This window comes from Heterodontus francisci, chromosome 16, assembly GCF_036365525.1.
Source record: "Heterodontus francisci isolate sHetFra1 chromosome 16, sHetFra1.hap1, whole genome shotgun sequence".
In the NCBI taxonomy this organism is placed as follows: domain Eukaryota; kingdom Metazoa; phylum Chordata; class Chondrichthyes; order Heterodontiformes; family Heterodontidae; genus Heterodontus; species Heterodontus francisci.
Window position 1 is genome coordinate 48,856,791 of NC_090386.1, and position 15,962 is coordinate 48,872,752.

A 15,962-nucleotide genomic window follows, 5' to 3' on the forward strand; every position below is an offset into this window, starting at 1 on the left:
CTGGTGATAACGCACCATTGAACATAGTAACAACACAGCTTTATCTGCAAAAACTGTCTTTGCTGCAACCTTGTTAAACCAGGTTCATCCCCCTCCAAACAACCTTCTATAAACTAAACAAAATATTCCACTGGGAACACTGTATTCCAAAAATAGATACAGCGTTGCACCCAAAGCATTAAAGCTATCTTTCTTTTTCAGATGTTGACTGACTAACTGAGTGTTTTTATTTTTTTCCATTTTTAATTCCTATAGTCAAAGTGCTCTTAATCTGCACTAAATATTTTTAAACTCAATTTTTATTTGTATGCTTTCTGTGATCCTTTAAAACAATATTTAAATTAAATTAAATCCTTTTAGAAATCGAGATACGTTGAAAATCATAATAATGAACTGATATTGATAGCTGGTTAGTGTGGTTACGGAGCCAGAGGTATGTGCCAAATCTCTCAAACTGTTGAAAAGGTAAACATCTGTTCAGTGTTTGGGAAGCATCAAGGTTTTCTACAGAACGAGCAATTCAGCTGTTATTTTTTCTGGCTCGGGGGTTTTGCGAGCCATTACTGCTTTGCCATGTGCTGCTAGCTAATGTCAGGGCAATCTGACAAAAACAAGACGATTGAAAGTTATGCCATGCTCAGTGATGTGATCTGTGGCTCAATGATATCATCACATTACTGGTTGTATGTGATCCTACGGCAGCGAGACAGGACAGGGCCCGAAAGAGGACATGGGTATTGCAATGCGTAATTAACCAGTGCATCCGATGTGGCACACAAACTTCATGCTGCCTCCTCATTTGCACGATAGTCATGTGCAGCTAGCGCTAAATGCACTGTTGAGTGGCTGCACACCTCAGCAGGGGGCCCAAGTTTTTTTGTGATGCATTTGAGTCATTTACGGCACAGAAGGAGGTCATTCGGCCCATCGAGCCCCTGCCAGCTCCCCACTAAGCTATCCTGTTAGTCCCACCTGACGTCGGCTTTCGTGGCAGGGGGGCTGGAAAATGCCTCCGGGAGAGGGCCGCCATGCACCCCGATGCTGAAAGGACCCGGCTCGATAAAACCAGCGGCGGTGAGGCCTCATGGCTGCCACATCCCCCCCCACCCACCGCCCATCGCTCGGTGATGGGACCCCAATCTGAATATTTAAATAAATTAAAATGATTGTTAAAAATGTGATCTTCGGCCTAAAGGCTGTCACTCCCACACCTTCGGGACTCCGTTCAGGGAAACGAGGTGCAACACTGGTTGGTGGGGTTGTGGGGGGCAGGTGATGTTGGGGGTGAGGTACGTCTATCAGTACAGGGCGGGGGCAAATGGAGTCAAATTAGCATCAAGGGTGTAGGGGATGGTGGGAAGGGTTGTAGTTGAACGTTTGTGCAGTTTGTGGGTGGGGAAGGTCAGATGGTAAATGTAAGTGTTTTGGCAGGGGAAGGGCAATTAATTAATGTAATTGTTATTGGGGGTGTGGGAGAGGGGAAAAAGAGATGCATTTATTTATTTTAATTCAATTTACTTTTAAATATTTATATTAACCTTTAAAAATGGCGTCAGTGCCTGCGCACAGGCAGCTGACACCATTGCCAGGGACGGACAGCCTGCCCCCTCCATGTGATCATGGGGGGGCTGCGGGGGGAACGGCCTGCCCCGACTCTTTAAATGATCTGTCGCATTGAAGATTGCGGCTCTATGGCATGCGGCCCATGCAGGCAGGCCACCTTTTTTTCATCTTGCCGCCAAGATCAGTGGCGAGGTTATAAAATCCATGCCCCCACCCGATCCCCGTAGCCCTGCAAGTCTATTTCTCTCAAGTGGCCATTCAACTTCCTCTTGAAGTCATTGATTGTCTCTGTTTCCACTACCCTTTTGGGCAGCGAGTTCCAGCTCATTACCACCTGTTACGGTGCTTCCTCATACTCCCCGCTTGCACCACTAAAAACTAGCCTGCACTATTTAAAGCCAGCCTGCACCTCTTAAAGGGGAGGTACATTTGGCTGGTGCAGGTGCTGGAACTGTTTGTAGAAGGGCGTGTGAGCAAGAAGATAAACACTGAATTATGGCGCAATAGGACAGCAAACTTCCTGCAAGGGTCTCAGATGCTGCTCTGGACATCTTGGTGGAAGAGATAGATAGGAGGAGAGAGGTCCTCTATCCAGGAGGCCCACTGGACAAACAAAGGCAGTGGGACCAGATAGCCATGGCTGTCAGTGCCAAGAGTCAAGCGCTGAGGACCTGGATGCAATGCTGCCAGAATTGGAGGAGCACAGGTATCTAGGATGGTTTAGGGCTGGAGGAGATTACAGAGACAGGGAGGGGCAAGGCCCTGGAGGGATTTGAAAACAAGGATGAGAATTTTAAAATGGGTCTGTTGCTTAACTGGGAGCCAATGCAGGACAGAGGGTGGGTGATCGGGACTTGATGTGAGTTAGGACACTAGCAGTAAAGTTTTGGATGACCTCTTGAGAGGCTGCCTGGCAGTGCATTGGAATAGTCAAGTCTAGAGGTAACAAAGGCATTGATGAGGTTTTCAACTACACTTGAGCGATGTTACAGAAGTGGAAATAAGCACCGTTACTGATGGCTTGACTATATGGTTGAAAATTAATCTCCGGGTCAAATATAACAACAAGGTTGTGATCAGTCTGGTTCAACTTCAGGCAGTTGCCAGGGAGAGAGATGGAATTGGTGGCTAGGGAACAGAGTTTGTGGCTGGAACCCAAGAAAATAGCTTTGGTTTTCTCAATATTTAGAACATAAGAAGATAAGAAGATAAGAAATAAGAGCTAGAGTAGACCATTTGACCCTTCGAGTCTTATCCACCATTCAACAAGATCATTGCAGATCTTCTACTCAATTCCACTTTCCTGCACTATCCCCATATCCCTTAGTACCCAAACATCTATTGACCTCTGTCTTGAATATACTCAACGACTGAGCAACCACAGCTCTCTGGGTATTCTAAAGATTCAGAACTGTTTGAGTGAAGATATTTCTCCTTACCTCAGTCCTAAATGGTCGACCCCTTATTATAAGTCTGTGGCCCATGTTCTAGATTCCCCAACCAGGGGAAACATTTTCTCAGCATCTACCCTATCAAGCCCCTTAAGAATTTTACATGTTTCAATTAAATCACCTCTCAATTTTCTAAACACCAGGGAATATAGGACTAGTTTACTCAATTTCTCCTCATAGGACAATCCCCTCATCCCAGGAACAAGTCTAGTGAACCTTTGTTGTAGTTCCTCACGGAAAGTATGTTTTCCTGAGGTAAGGAGACCAAAACTGCACACAGTACTCCAGGTGTGACCTCACAAATGCCCTGTATAATTGTAGTAAGGCTTCTTCACTCTTATACGTTAATTCCTTTGTAACAAAAGCTAGCATACCATTTGCCTTCATAATAGCTTGCTGTACCTGCATGTTACCTTCCTGTAATTCATGTATAAGGCCACCAAGGTTCCTCTACATGCAAACATTTCCCAGTCTCTCACAATTCAAAAATGCTTCCGCTTTTTTATTTTTCCTACCAAGGTGGATAACTTCACACTTTGCCACATTGTATTCATCTGCCATGTTCTTGCCCTCTCACCTAATCTGTCTATATCCCTCTGCAGCCTCTTTGGATCCTCCTCACTGCTTACTTTCCCACCTAACTTTGTATCATCAGCAAACTTGAATACGTTACACTCAGTCCCTTCATTTAAATCATTAATATAAATTATAAATAGCTGAGGCCCAAGTACTGATCCTTATGGCTAGTTACAGCCTTCCAACACAAAAAAGTCTCATTTATTCCTGCTCTTTGTTTTTATCCATTAACGAATCCTCAATCCATGCTAATATATTGCTCTCAATCCCATGTGTCCTAATATTGTGCAATAATCTCTTGTGTGGCATCTTATTGAATGCATTTGAAAATCCAAATATGCTACATCCATAGGTTCCCCCTTACCCGTCTTACTGGTTACATCCTCAAGGAACGCTAACAGACACTATTACCCTTTCATAAATCCGTGTTGATTCTGCTTAATCATATTATGATTTTCTAAGTGCCCTTTAACCACGTCCCTAATAATAGATTCTAGAATTTTGTTGCAGTTTGCATTACAGTCCCCAATGCATATAGTGGATGCATTGGTGCTAATGTGATTTGCCCACTATACATGTTGGATGGCTCATATGAATCCATGTTGTTTGATTATTACCCTGACTAGAATATTTTTCTTTAATGAGTTCTATTGAAAGCCTGTTATTCTCCCCTGTTGTTGACTGTACCAAACAATCCTGTACTAATGGGATACCTAGAAGGTGCTTCAAGAACTCAGTGCTCTATAATTCTGACCTAGTTACACCTTTCTCTGGTGCAACATATACCATACTTATTATGTAATGTTCTATGTGATTTTCATACTGACAGGACATGGCAAAGAATCCTTGTGGCTCCAAGCCTGAAATAGCTGACATACTTAACTGGGAAGGATAATAGATAATTTTGCATTAAAGAGGTGCGAGCTACTCACTGAACACTTGTCTGAAATGAAGGCTAAAAGGATTAAATTATGAGAACAGGTTGCAGAGACTATTCTTGTATTCCCCTGAATATAGAAGATGAATGGGTGATCTAGTTGAGGTGTTTAAGATTATTAAAGGAATTAACAGGAGACAGAAACTATTTCTTCCTGTGGGGGAGTTCAGAACAAGGGTGCAAATCTTAAACTTAGAGCTAAGTAATTCAGGAGTGATGTCCAGAAACACTTTTTCACACAAACAGTAGTGGAAATCTGGAACAATTTCCCCAAAAAGCTGTTGAGGCTAGGTCAATTGAAAATTTCAGAACAAAAGTTGGTGAATTTTTGTTAGGCAAATTATTAAGGGTTAGGGAACCATGGTGGATAAATGGAATTAAGATACAGACCAGCCATGATCTAATTCAATAGTGGAACAGGGTCAAGGAACTGAATGGCCTACTCCTTTTCCTTTTTTCCTATTGGCTGATAGCCATCGTGCTTAACACACTGTAAGTGGTAACTAATAAAAATAATAGTGATGGAAGTTAGTTTGTGCTATTTGGCAAATTTAAATGTGGGCGGTTTAAGTGATGGGATTCAATATAGATTGAATTTCTTGAACTTCTTCAGTGGCTTAAATTGATAGAACATCTGGTTTCCATTAAGGACATATGTTAGATGGGAAACAAAGCCACTCACTTGTACATGTTATTTTTCTTCTTTTACAATATGAAGATAAATGTTATTTTTTCTAAAAAGGCAACATTACCACATCTAATACCTGCCACTTCTTATATAAATTGCTCACATGCTTCTCATATGGCTACATGAGAGACTAATGCTGGAATGAAAAAATGCTTTGCAGATACTTTGCTAGTGGTGCGTGTGGTAATTAGATGCTGCCAGTGGTGTTCTGTCATTTGTATTGTAATTGGCAGGGAAATATTTTACCTCCATATAAAGTTTAAAAGGAAAATATTGAAAGAGATGGATTTAGTGGAAATCTAGAAAATAAGGTTTAGTTGAGACTGGCTCTTTTGTAAAATGAGCATTAAACGATGATACCCAGAATGTAGAATCATTCAGTTTTGAAGTATTGTTACATGCTTTTAATGTTATTATTGCAAATGTTACATAATTCCAATAGAGCATTTTCTCTATTAGTTAAGAAAGTCACTTTTTAAAACCCATTTCAGCCTTTTCTTCCCCCTTCTGATAGATTTACATATTGAATAGAACAAAATGGGAAAATACTTAGCAAGTCATTCATTTAGGAGTACTCAGTGCATCTTTAATTCATTTCTAAACTATAGCAGCTACTCATGCTACTTAGCCTCTATTTTTCTTATTTCCTGAACCATCCTTTAGAACTCAGTCTGAACAAGGAACAAAAATGCAAATTAGTTCAAGCCATTCAACAACAAAAGAAAATAAATGGATTTTGCATGGGCTGCAGCATCCATTCTTTACCAATTCATTTATCTTTCAAAAAAGACAGTTGTCCTCAACTTTTGATCTACTTGCACTCAATCAGATAAAGTTGTTGTTGCAGAATCTTGCCCTCCATCTACTAGTTAGTTTACTAGTTTCATATCAGGAGCTATCATTTAACTCAGGTGAAACGATGTGTATTAAGCACATTTAATTTCAAAAGTAAAATAAATGTGATTAATTGTATGGGGTACATACACATTTCAACATATACTGCTATTCTTTATGAATTTCATTCAGTTTAATTGTCGACACTTAACTTGAAGGAGAGCTTTGGAGTTAGTGTTTGGGTTGGGGACAAGTTAAAATGGTATCATACTATGTGGTAGACTGACATGAGTTGCTTGTATAGAATCATTTCAGTACATTTTTGGAAAAAAAAAGTATACAGCCATTTTAGGTCTGATGGCCTTTTGTTGGAAAACTACAGTTTTTTTGAATGCGTGTAGTTGTAAAGAATGCTCTAATAAAAATTGTAATTACACACACTGCATATCATGGTATTTCTTTTATTGTTTGTTAAAATGAAAAACAATGTGAAAGTGCAATGTTGGCCTTCTAATCCCTCATTTCAAAACATTTAACTCGTGATTTCTGGAAAATAACAGTATTTCTAATAACCAACTGAAAACTGATTAAAACTCAAACAGGCCTGCTAGCTAGTGCAGTTTAAGGTTTGCAGCATTTTGTTCTTTGTAAATCACTTGTCTTCATTTATTTTGCTAATTTTCTTGGATATATATTATATCTGCAATATAAAAGTCACTCTGTTACAGTTGTGTCTCCTTGGGCTCCTGGTCAGACTTTATGAAAACATTGAAATTTTGTAAAAACTGAAAGTGAATTACAAAGTTTATTATATAGCTTATTCGTTAAATATTTGAAGGGGAAAACGTTGCAGGCTGATGGAGAAACAGCAGGGGAGTGGGACTAATTGGACAGCTCTTTCAAAGAACTGACACAGGCACAATGGGTCGAATGGCCTCCTCTGCTGTAACAGCTTATAATTCTTAATTTAGCTGTATATATTTTTCACAGTGCCTGAGGTTGATATGAATTGAATTGTTACACTCTGGATCCAGTTCTAGAATTAATTAAATACAGGTAATGTGCCAGTTCAGCTCAATTTTTTTCAAAAACTATACTTTATTCATAAAAAAATTGTGATAGTACATTACATAATAGTTCAAATTTGACATTACATAAAGGGCAAAACAGATAAGTCTCTTTCACTGCATTACATGAAGTGCCTCACGACGCTTGCCATGACAGGTTATCTTTACAATGTACATTTACATTTCACGTCAAACTTTTTCTGCTGCTTACAACCAGTTTTTTTTAAATTCCAAAATATACTTTATTCATAAAAATCTGTAAAAATTACATTGCCAAACAGTTTCAAACAGCACCAAAAAATACAAACATTGCAAGGGAGATCAGTTTCCTTCAATACAATCATGAGTTGCCTCACAACCCTTCCATTTCACATTTGTCATGCCAATTACATTTTTACATTTACAGCAAATGAAAATTTTCCCGATACAGTTCGAGGGGTTTCCCATGGATCCAGCCCCTCAGTTCAGCTTGGTGGGGGGACCTTACACTGTGGTCTTTCCCCATTGAGCCTTTGTTGCGGCTGCCCCAAGCTTTAGTGCGTCCCTCAGCACGTAGTCCTGGACCTTGGAATGTGCCAGTCTGTAACATTCGGTGGTGGACAACTCTTTGCGCTGGAAGACCAGCAAGTTTCGGGCAGACCAAAGGGCGTCTTTCACCGAATTGATAGTCCTCCAGCAGCAGTTGATGTTTGTCTCGGTGTGCGTCCCTGGGAACAGCCCGTAGAGCACAGACTCCTGTGTTACAGAGCTGCTTGGGATGAACCTTGACAAAAACCACTGCATCTCTTTCCACACCTGCTTTGCAAAGACACATTCCAGGAGGAGGCGGGCAACCATCTCTTCCCCACCACAGCCACCGCGGGGGCATTGCGCAGAGGGGGCGAGACTTCGGGCGTGCAGGAAGGATCTGACAAGGAGGGCCCTTCTCACCACTAGCCAAGCTACATCTTGGTGCTTGTTTGAAAGTTCTGGTGATGAGGCATTCTGCCAAATGACTTTGGCGGTCTGCTCGGGGAACCATCCGACAGAATCCCCCGTCTCCTTTTCCCGTCGGGCCCTGAGGACATTCCGTGCAGACCACCGCCTGATGGATCGGTGGTCAAAGGTGTTTTCCCGCAGAAACTGCTCCACGAAGGATAGGTGGTACGGCACGGTCCAACTGCATGGAGCGTTCCACGGCAATGTGACCAGGCCCATCCTTCGCAACACCAGGGACAGATAGAGCCTCAGCACGTAGTGACACTTGGAGTTTTCGTACTGGAGGTTTACACACAGCTTGATGCAGCCGCACACGAAGGTGGTCATCAGGATGAGGGCCGTGTTGGGTACATTTTTCCCGCCCTTGTCCAGAGATTTGAACATCGTGTCCCTCCGGACCCGGTCCATTTTAGATCCCCAGATGAAGCAGAAAATGGCTCGGGTGATCGCCACAGCGCAGGAGTGGGGTATGGGCCAGACCTGCGCGACGTGGAGCAACAACGTGAGCGCCTCGCACCTGATGACCAGGTTCTTACCCACAATGGAGAGAGATCGCTGCCCCCACATACTCAACTTTTGTCGTACCTTGGCTACTCGCTCCTCCCATGTTTTGGTGCACGCCCCGGCTCTTCCGAACCATATCCCCAGCACCTTCAGGTAATCTGACCTGACGGTGAAGGGGACAAAGGATCGGTCAGCCCAGTTGCCAAAGAACATGGCCTCGCTCTTGCCGTGGTTAACTTTGGCTCCCGAGGCCAGTTCGAACTGGTCGCAGATGCTCATCAGTCTGCGCACGGACAGCGGATCCGAGCAGAAAATGGCAACGTCATCCATGTACAGGGAGGTTTTGACCTGAGTGCCTCCGCTGCCTGGGATTGTCACCCCTCTTATGCTCTCATCCTTCCTAATAGACTCAGCAAAGGGTTCAATACAGCAAACAAACAAGACCGGGGAGAGAGGACAGCCCTGTCTGACTCCAGATTTGATCGGGAAACTTTCCGATTCCCACCCGTTGATTGAGACTGCGCTACTGATGTTTGTGTAGAGCAGTTGGATCCAATTGCAGATTCCCTCCCCAAACCCCATTTTGGAAAGCACGTCCATCATGTAGGTGTGCGATATCCTGTCAAAAGCCTTCTCCTGGTCCAGGCTGATGAGGCAGGTGTCCATCCTCCTGTCCCGTATGTAGGCGATCGTATCCCTGAGTAGCGCGAGACTATCAGAGATCTTCCTGCCGGGTACAGTACAGGTCTGATCGGGGTGAATCACCAACTCCAGAGCAGACATGACTCGACTGGCTTTGACTTTGGACAGAATCTTGTAATCAACATGAAGCAGTGAGATGGGCCGCCAATTTCTGATTTCTGCCCTCTCCCCCTTCTGCTTGTAAATGAGGGTGATGATGCCTTTTCTCATGGATTCTGACATGCTGCCGGCCAGGAGCATACTCTCGTATACTTCCAGCAGGTCCGGGCCGACCCAGTCCCACAGGGCCGAGTACAACTCGACCGGTAAGCCATCGCCCCCGGGTGTTTTACTCGTCTCGAAAGACTCGACGGCCTTTGTCAGCTCGTCCAGAGTTAGCGGCTTGTTCAGTCCCTCCCTCCTGCTGTCATCTAAGACCTCTGTGATAGATGACAGGAAGGACTGGGAGGCTCTGCTGTCTGTGGGCTTCGCGTCATACAGCCCAGCATAAAAGGATTTGCTGATCCTTAGTATGTCGGACTGCGAAGACGTTACCGAGCCATCTTCTTCCTTCAGGCTGCTGATAACAGAGCTCTCTCTGTGTACCTTTTGGAAGAAGTAACGCGAGCACGTCTCATCCTGCTCGATGGAGCGGACTCTGGACCGGAAGATGATCTTGGAGGCCTCCTTGGCAAAGAGCGAGGCCTGCTGACTCTTCAACTCTTGGAGGTCCTCCTTGACCTCGACCCCCATTGACTGCAACCGGAGTAGATTTTGCATAATTTTCTGGAGTCGGGACAGTTCCCTCTGTCTCTCTCTCGCCTTCTGAACACCTTTGTGGATGAAGAACCTCTTGATGTTCTCCTTAATCGCTTCCCACCAGTGAACTGGAGACTCAAAGAGGGGTTTCACGGTCCTCCAACCATTGTAATCCCTTTTGAGTTCCTCAACGTTCTCTGGGGTCAGCAGTGTCGCATTGAGCTTCCACGTCCCTCTGCCAACCCGCTGGTCGTCCTGTAAGTGACAGTCGGCCAGTAAGAGGCAGTGGTCGGAGAAGAACACCGGCTTGACGTCGGTGGATCCGACCGTGACAGCACGGGACACAAACAGGAAGTCAATCCTGGAACGGGCAGACCCGTCCGATCTTGACCATGTGTATCTGCGCTGCGCTCCGTCTGCAGGTTTGCTGAAGACGTCGTGCAGTTTGGCATCCTTAACTGTTTCTATTAGGAATCTGGACGTAGCGTCCAGTTTGCTGTCGTCACTGCCGGATCGTCCAGCCGCATCGATGATGCAGTTGAAGTCACCGCCTAGGATGACCGGCCTGGACGTCGCCAGCAGCAGTGGGAGCTGCTGGAAGACGGTCAGCTGCTCGCTGCGTTGTACCGGGGCGTACACGTTGATCAACCGGAGCAGAGCGTTGTTGTACATCACGTCTGCTACGAGGAGGCGGCCGCCCACCACCTCCTTAACTTCGGAGTTGGTGAAGTTACCTCCCCGCAGCAGAATACCCAGGCCGGAGGAACGGCAGTCATTACCCCCCGACCAGATCGATGGCCCGTGGGACCACCATCGCGACCACTGCCTGTAGGTGCTGAGGTGTGGTATTCCACACTCCTGCAGAAACAGTAGGTCAGCTTTGACCTCGGCAAGGTAATCCAAGGTTGAAACACATCGCGTATTGGATTTAATGCTACGCACATTAATGGAAGCAATTCTTACACCCATTTTTTACTAAAAATTAGTTGTTGCTTCCCATACCATTTGTCCTCGCTAGTCCCAGTCCTTCGGGATGTTCCTGCATACCCATCGTGTGCGCAAGCAGTTTCACATTGGTTGGGCTCAGAAACCCCTCCTGATTTTTCATGCAGGGTTTGTGCCGCTCGGGTGACATCGGGGGGGGCGGTCTTGTAGGCAGAGAGGATTGGGTTGTCCTCAGCTGCTTCCATCTGTTCCTCCTCGAAAACATCACAGCTCCCGGTCTCCCGGAGCTCAGGTGCGCCAGACGTGTCTTTGCTCCCGGTGTCCCGGAGCTGAGATGCGTTGGCCACGTCGTTACGTGTGGGGCATTGGGGTTGGGCCACGCCGGGCCCATCACAGCTTCCAGTGCCCGGGGGCTGGGATGCTTTATCATCCATCTCGGAGTTCTGCCGCCTCTTTTGAAGGGGCTGTCGTTCCAGCATTTCCCCGTCCAGTGAAGAGGAGTTGTTGCAGTCTGATTCAGAAGAGAGCCTCCTCTTGCCACTGGTTTGGGTGGTGGCTTTGGGATGTTTTTTCTTTGTGGTTTTCCTCTGGACCACTTGCCACTGACCTGTTTGTCCATCTGCTGCCTCCTCCTCAATTGATTCTGTCTGTGGAGGAGGGGTTTCCAGGCGCTGGGTAGGTGCTGGGTCGTTGGTTTCAGCTGCCTCCCCTTCCTTCTCAGGTTGAAGTTCCTCACTGCGGAGAAGGTTGCTGGTCTCCTTTCGAACAGCGGACGCCTTCGTCGAACCTTCTCCTGGCCTTTCCTTGGACCTTGCTGCCTGAGCATAGCTGAGGCAACGTTTGGGGCAGGTCTTGTAGAGATGGCCTGCCGCACCGCACAAGTTGCAACACTTAGTCGGCTTACAGTCCTTGGTCTGATGGCCTTCCTCCTTGCAGTTCTTGCAAACAACCGTGCTGCAGTTGGCTGCCATGTGACCAGATTTGCCACAGGTGCGGCAAACTCTGGGCTGCCCAGCGTAGACCAAGAAGCCTCGACTTCCCCCGATAGCGAAGCTGGAGGGAGGGTGGATGATGGCTCCACTGGGATCTACCTTCAAGGTCACCTTGACCTGCCGCTTGCTGGTCCAGATCCCAAAGGGGTCCTTGACATCAGTGCTGCTGCCGGCCACCTCGACGTACCTGGCGAGAAAGGTGAGTACATCCACCACCGGAACATGGGGGTTGTAGAGGTGAATCGTCACCACCCGGTCCCGTTGTGACGGAAGCGTGAAGAGCGGCTCCGCTGTGAGGATCGACAGCGGCGCCCGGTCCCCTTTCTCCTTGAACGCCTTCAGGAACTTGATGCATCCCGCCACGTTCCGGAACGTCACGTCGAAGTATCCACTGCTGGGGAAATCCTGCAGGCAGAAGACGTCCGTCGCTTGAAATCCGCAGCAATCGAAGAGAATTTTCTTGATGAAGAAGGTGCGATCGACCGGTGCATCTCCTTCCTTGACCTTCACGACCACCCGAACGGTGTTGCGCACTCCCTGGCCTGAAGCTTGAAAATTGGTTATAGCCATTTTACTCAAAAGCTTCCCCAGGATCATCCAGTTTTTGTTTTTTATTTCCAAAATATACTTTATTCATAAAAATCTGTAAAAATTACATTGCCAAACAGTTTCCAAACCACACCAAAAAATACAAACATTGCAAAAGAGATCAGTTTCTTTCAATACTGTCATGAGTTTCTTCCCAACCCTTCTGTTTCACAATTGTCATGTCAATTACAGTTTTACATTTACAGCAATTGAGAATCATCCAGTACTTTCACTGAGTTATAACCCAGTTCCAAGATTGAGCTCATAATCTGGAGAACCTTTAACTACAGTAGTGAGAGAGCACTATTTTGTCAAGGTGACTACACTTCAAAAGTACTTCATTGGCTGTAAAGCGCTTTGGAATGTCCTGAGGCCATGAATGGCGCTAGATAAATGCAAGTCTTTCTTTTCATTTGAAATCTTTTGGATGAGATGTAGATTAACTGGTTGCACAACTCATTTACTGTTTGTGGCACTGTGCTATGTACAAATTGGCTGCTGCATACTGCTACATACAATAGTGATTGTATTTCAGAAGTAGTTGAAAGTACTTTAGCACGTCCTCAGAATATGGCACAGCTGTCGATAAATACAAATTATTTTATTTCAGAACTATTGTGTGAGGCTTCAGGGAGTGCAAACAATGCTGGACACTTTGCAGTTACCCAGGTACAGAATCCGCTATATGAATTTTAATGGCAATGAAACAATAGGCTGAATTTTATGCAGCTGGCGGTGGCCCCCATGGTGGGCCAGAAAGGCCAGAAAGACCCCCACTTTGGCCATTTTGGGGACACCCGGCTGCATTTAGCAGCACTCAAATGTTAACTGCCTGGCACCAGGGTCCCTCTCCCTTTAAGGATGGGGGTTCCACCTCCAAGAAGTGCTGGCCAATCAGAGGGCCAGCAGCTCAGCAGTCCCAACAGAGTGGTGGCCTCAACTGGTACTGCAGTAAGCCTAGGACCAGGAGCAGCCATGAGTCTCGGAGAGGAGGGGGCGGGCTCGCAGGGGCCAGTCAGGCATGCCCCGGTGAGGGGGTGTGGTGGGTTGTTGAGGGCGGGATTGGGGTGTTGGCACGGGGCAGCCCTTGCCACCTGAAACCCTCTGTGGGGCCCAGATTGCTCAAGCAGGAGAGCCCCGCCCCACCCCCACCTCACACCAGCCCAACACCAGGTGGCACCCCCTCACCGCTGCTGGTAAAATGTTAGTGGCAGCATCATGATGAGGCCCTTAAGTGGCTATTGGCCTCCAGGTGGGAAAACCGTCCTTGGGCTTCTCTGCCCCTGACTAAATTGAATGGCATTGGGAAGGCGACAGGCACTCCATCCCCGCCTTCCCTCGTAACTTTATGGGCCCCCATCCCTAGAGGGGTGATAAAATTCAGCCTAATGTCTCATGTAGCACGGATTTGTCTGCCTTTACTTTTTATTCTGCCATTTATTGTTAGTTACAGGAATGCCCTTGCATTGGGCCAGTGCAGTTGGGCTGGCAACCATTTTATGGATTGTTCAGGTCTTTATACTTTAGTTTAAAATGACTTGTCTTTAGACTATCATTTCAACAGTTCTTGCTAAGAATTATACTGGAGTCACTTTAAGTGAAATATTCATGCAAACATTTCGCTTCCTAAAGTCAGTCTTTGCAGATTCGAGCTGATTCAGATAGATTACTTCCTGTAGCAGTTAGGCTTTTCATGAACCATACTATACTAATTTTGTGTCTCATGCAATGCATAGCAAATAGTTCATTGTGAAATGGTCTAAAGGTCAGCCATAAAAGTCTGTCAATTAAAAATCACATCAAAGAACTCCAGTAAAGGAAAATGGCACAGCTCTGCACTAAGTAACAAAAAAAATTAAATTATGCTTTCTTTATAAAAGATGGTTGATATTTTCCTAACAAGACAACGTCCCTCTTGTCATTGATTGATCATGCTGCCATTTAAAAGTGATGGAACTCAATGATCTAGAATTTCCTGCAATGGTGAGATTGACAACATACGCTGTAAATCTTGCTGTTATATGCACTAATTAATTTTTGTTGCTTAATCCAGCATTTAGGATATTATTTTATTTCACGCCAATCTGATTATAATCGAGATGATGTGAAAAGACACTCCTCTACTCAAACAAGGGCCATTGATTAGTTGTAAGTATCTTCATAATCTGAAATTACTTTTGGAAAATTAATTGCCTGAGAATTAGAAAAGTTGCCCTAGCAAATCGTTATTTTATGGCTTAACATTATATGGTGAAATTCACCTGAAGACTTTATCAGCTTGAAATATAATCTACAGAATGTTACACGAAAATTGTATGGAGTCTGATTGTATTTTAATCTATTTCAATTCACCAGTATTGGTCTGTTCTATCAACAGATTTAGAGATTTTTGGGTTGAGAATTTTATGATGAAAAACATGGTGGGAGGGCTAAGCATCATCAATTGGAGAGAAGTGTGAGTTCTGATTTTGAACAAGGTTGGGTTCAATATCTTGATACTTTAGAAACATTGCTATATAAACCCATGTGATTTACCCGAGACTTTGTGGCCAATATGCTTTTTTAGAAGACTAACATTTCTGATTAGAAATTGAATCTTAAAACGTAAGTCTCTCCCAGTCGAGATCTCAACAAATTTCTAACACATTGCACAAAAAATCTACAAGCACCTTTAGCTTGTCATAGAGGCCCCCACCTGCCAAGACTGAGGCATACATTATTTTGCCACATGAACATTAAAACTTAAAATTTGTGGCTGGGAAGAAAAGAGGGCCTATCACAAGAAATTTCCAAGCCCTTGACTGGAAAGACATTTGCATGCTAGCAGACAGTGTTGGAGCAAAGGACCCAGTCCTTGCTTCCCCAATACACAGAAGAAGTGGTCAGACCAGTTTAGTCACATGACTAACTGACTGTTGGAGATTTTTGAATTTTGAACTTGCTGGGAGAAAGAAAGTCAGAAAGCTGTTTGCTCCTGGACTGAGAACACCTCTCGTCTGTCTGCTCTCATCTCACTCTCACCAGCTTCAGAAACCATTGAAGACATATGAATCCCAAGAGAGAAAAGTCTCCGACAGTGAACAAGGTTTAAGAAGAATACTGGGCCCCAACGAAAAGCAAGACTACCTACAATCAAGGACTGCAGCAAGTTCGAAGCACAGTAAAAACCCCTCTTCAGAAATTGCCTCAAACATCTCCATTTTATTCTTCTTCTGCTCTTTTCAGTCCCTATTCGCATGTGTATATCGCATATGCATGCTAGCGTGGAGCACGGCATGTATCCGTAGGTGTTAACCAAATTAGAGTTTAAGTTTAAGGTTTAATAAATTTCATTTTTCTTCTTTAAACCTAAGAAGGCCTGTTTGTGCTCATTTCTTTGCCTTACAATTGGAAAGCGGT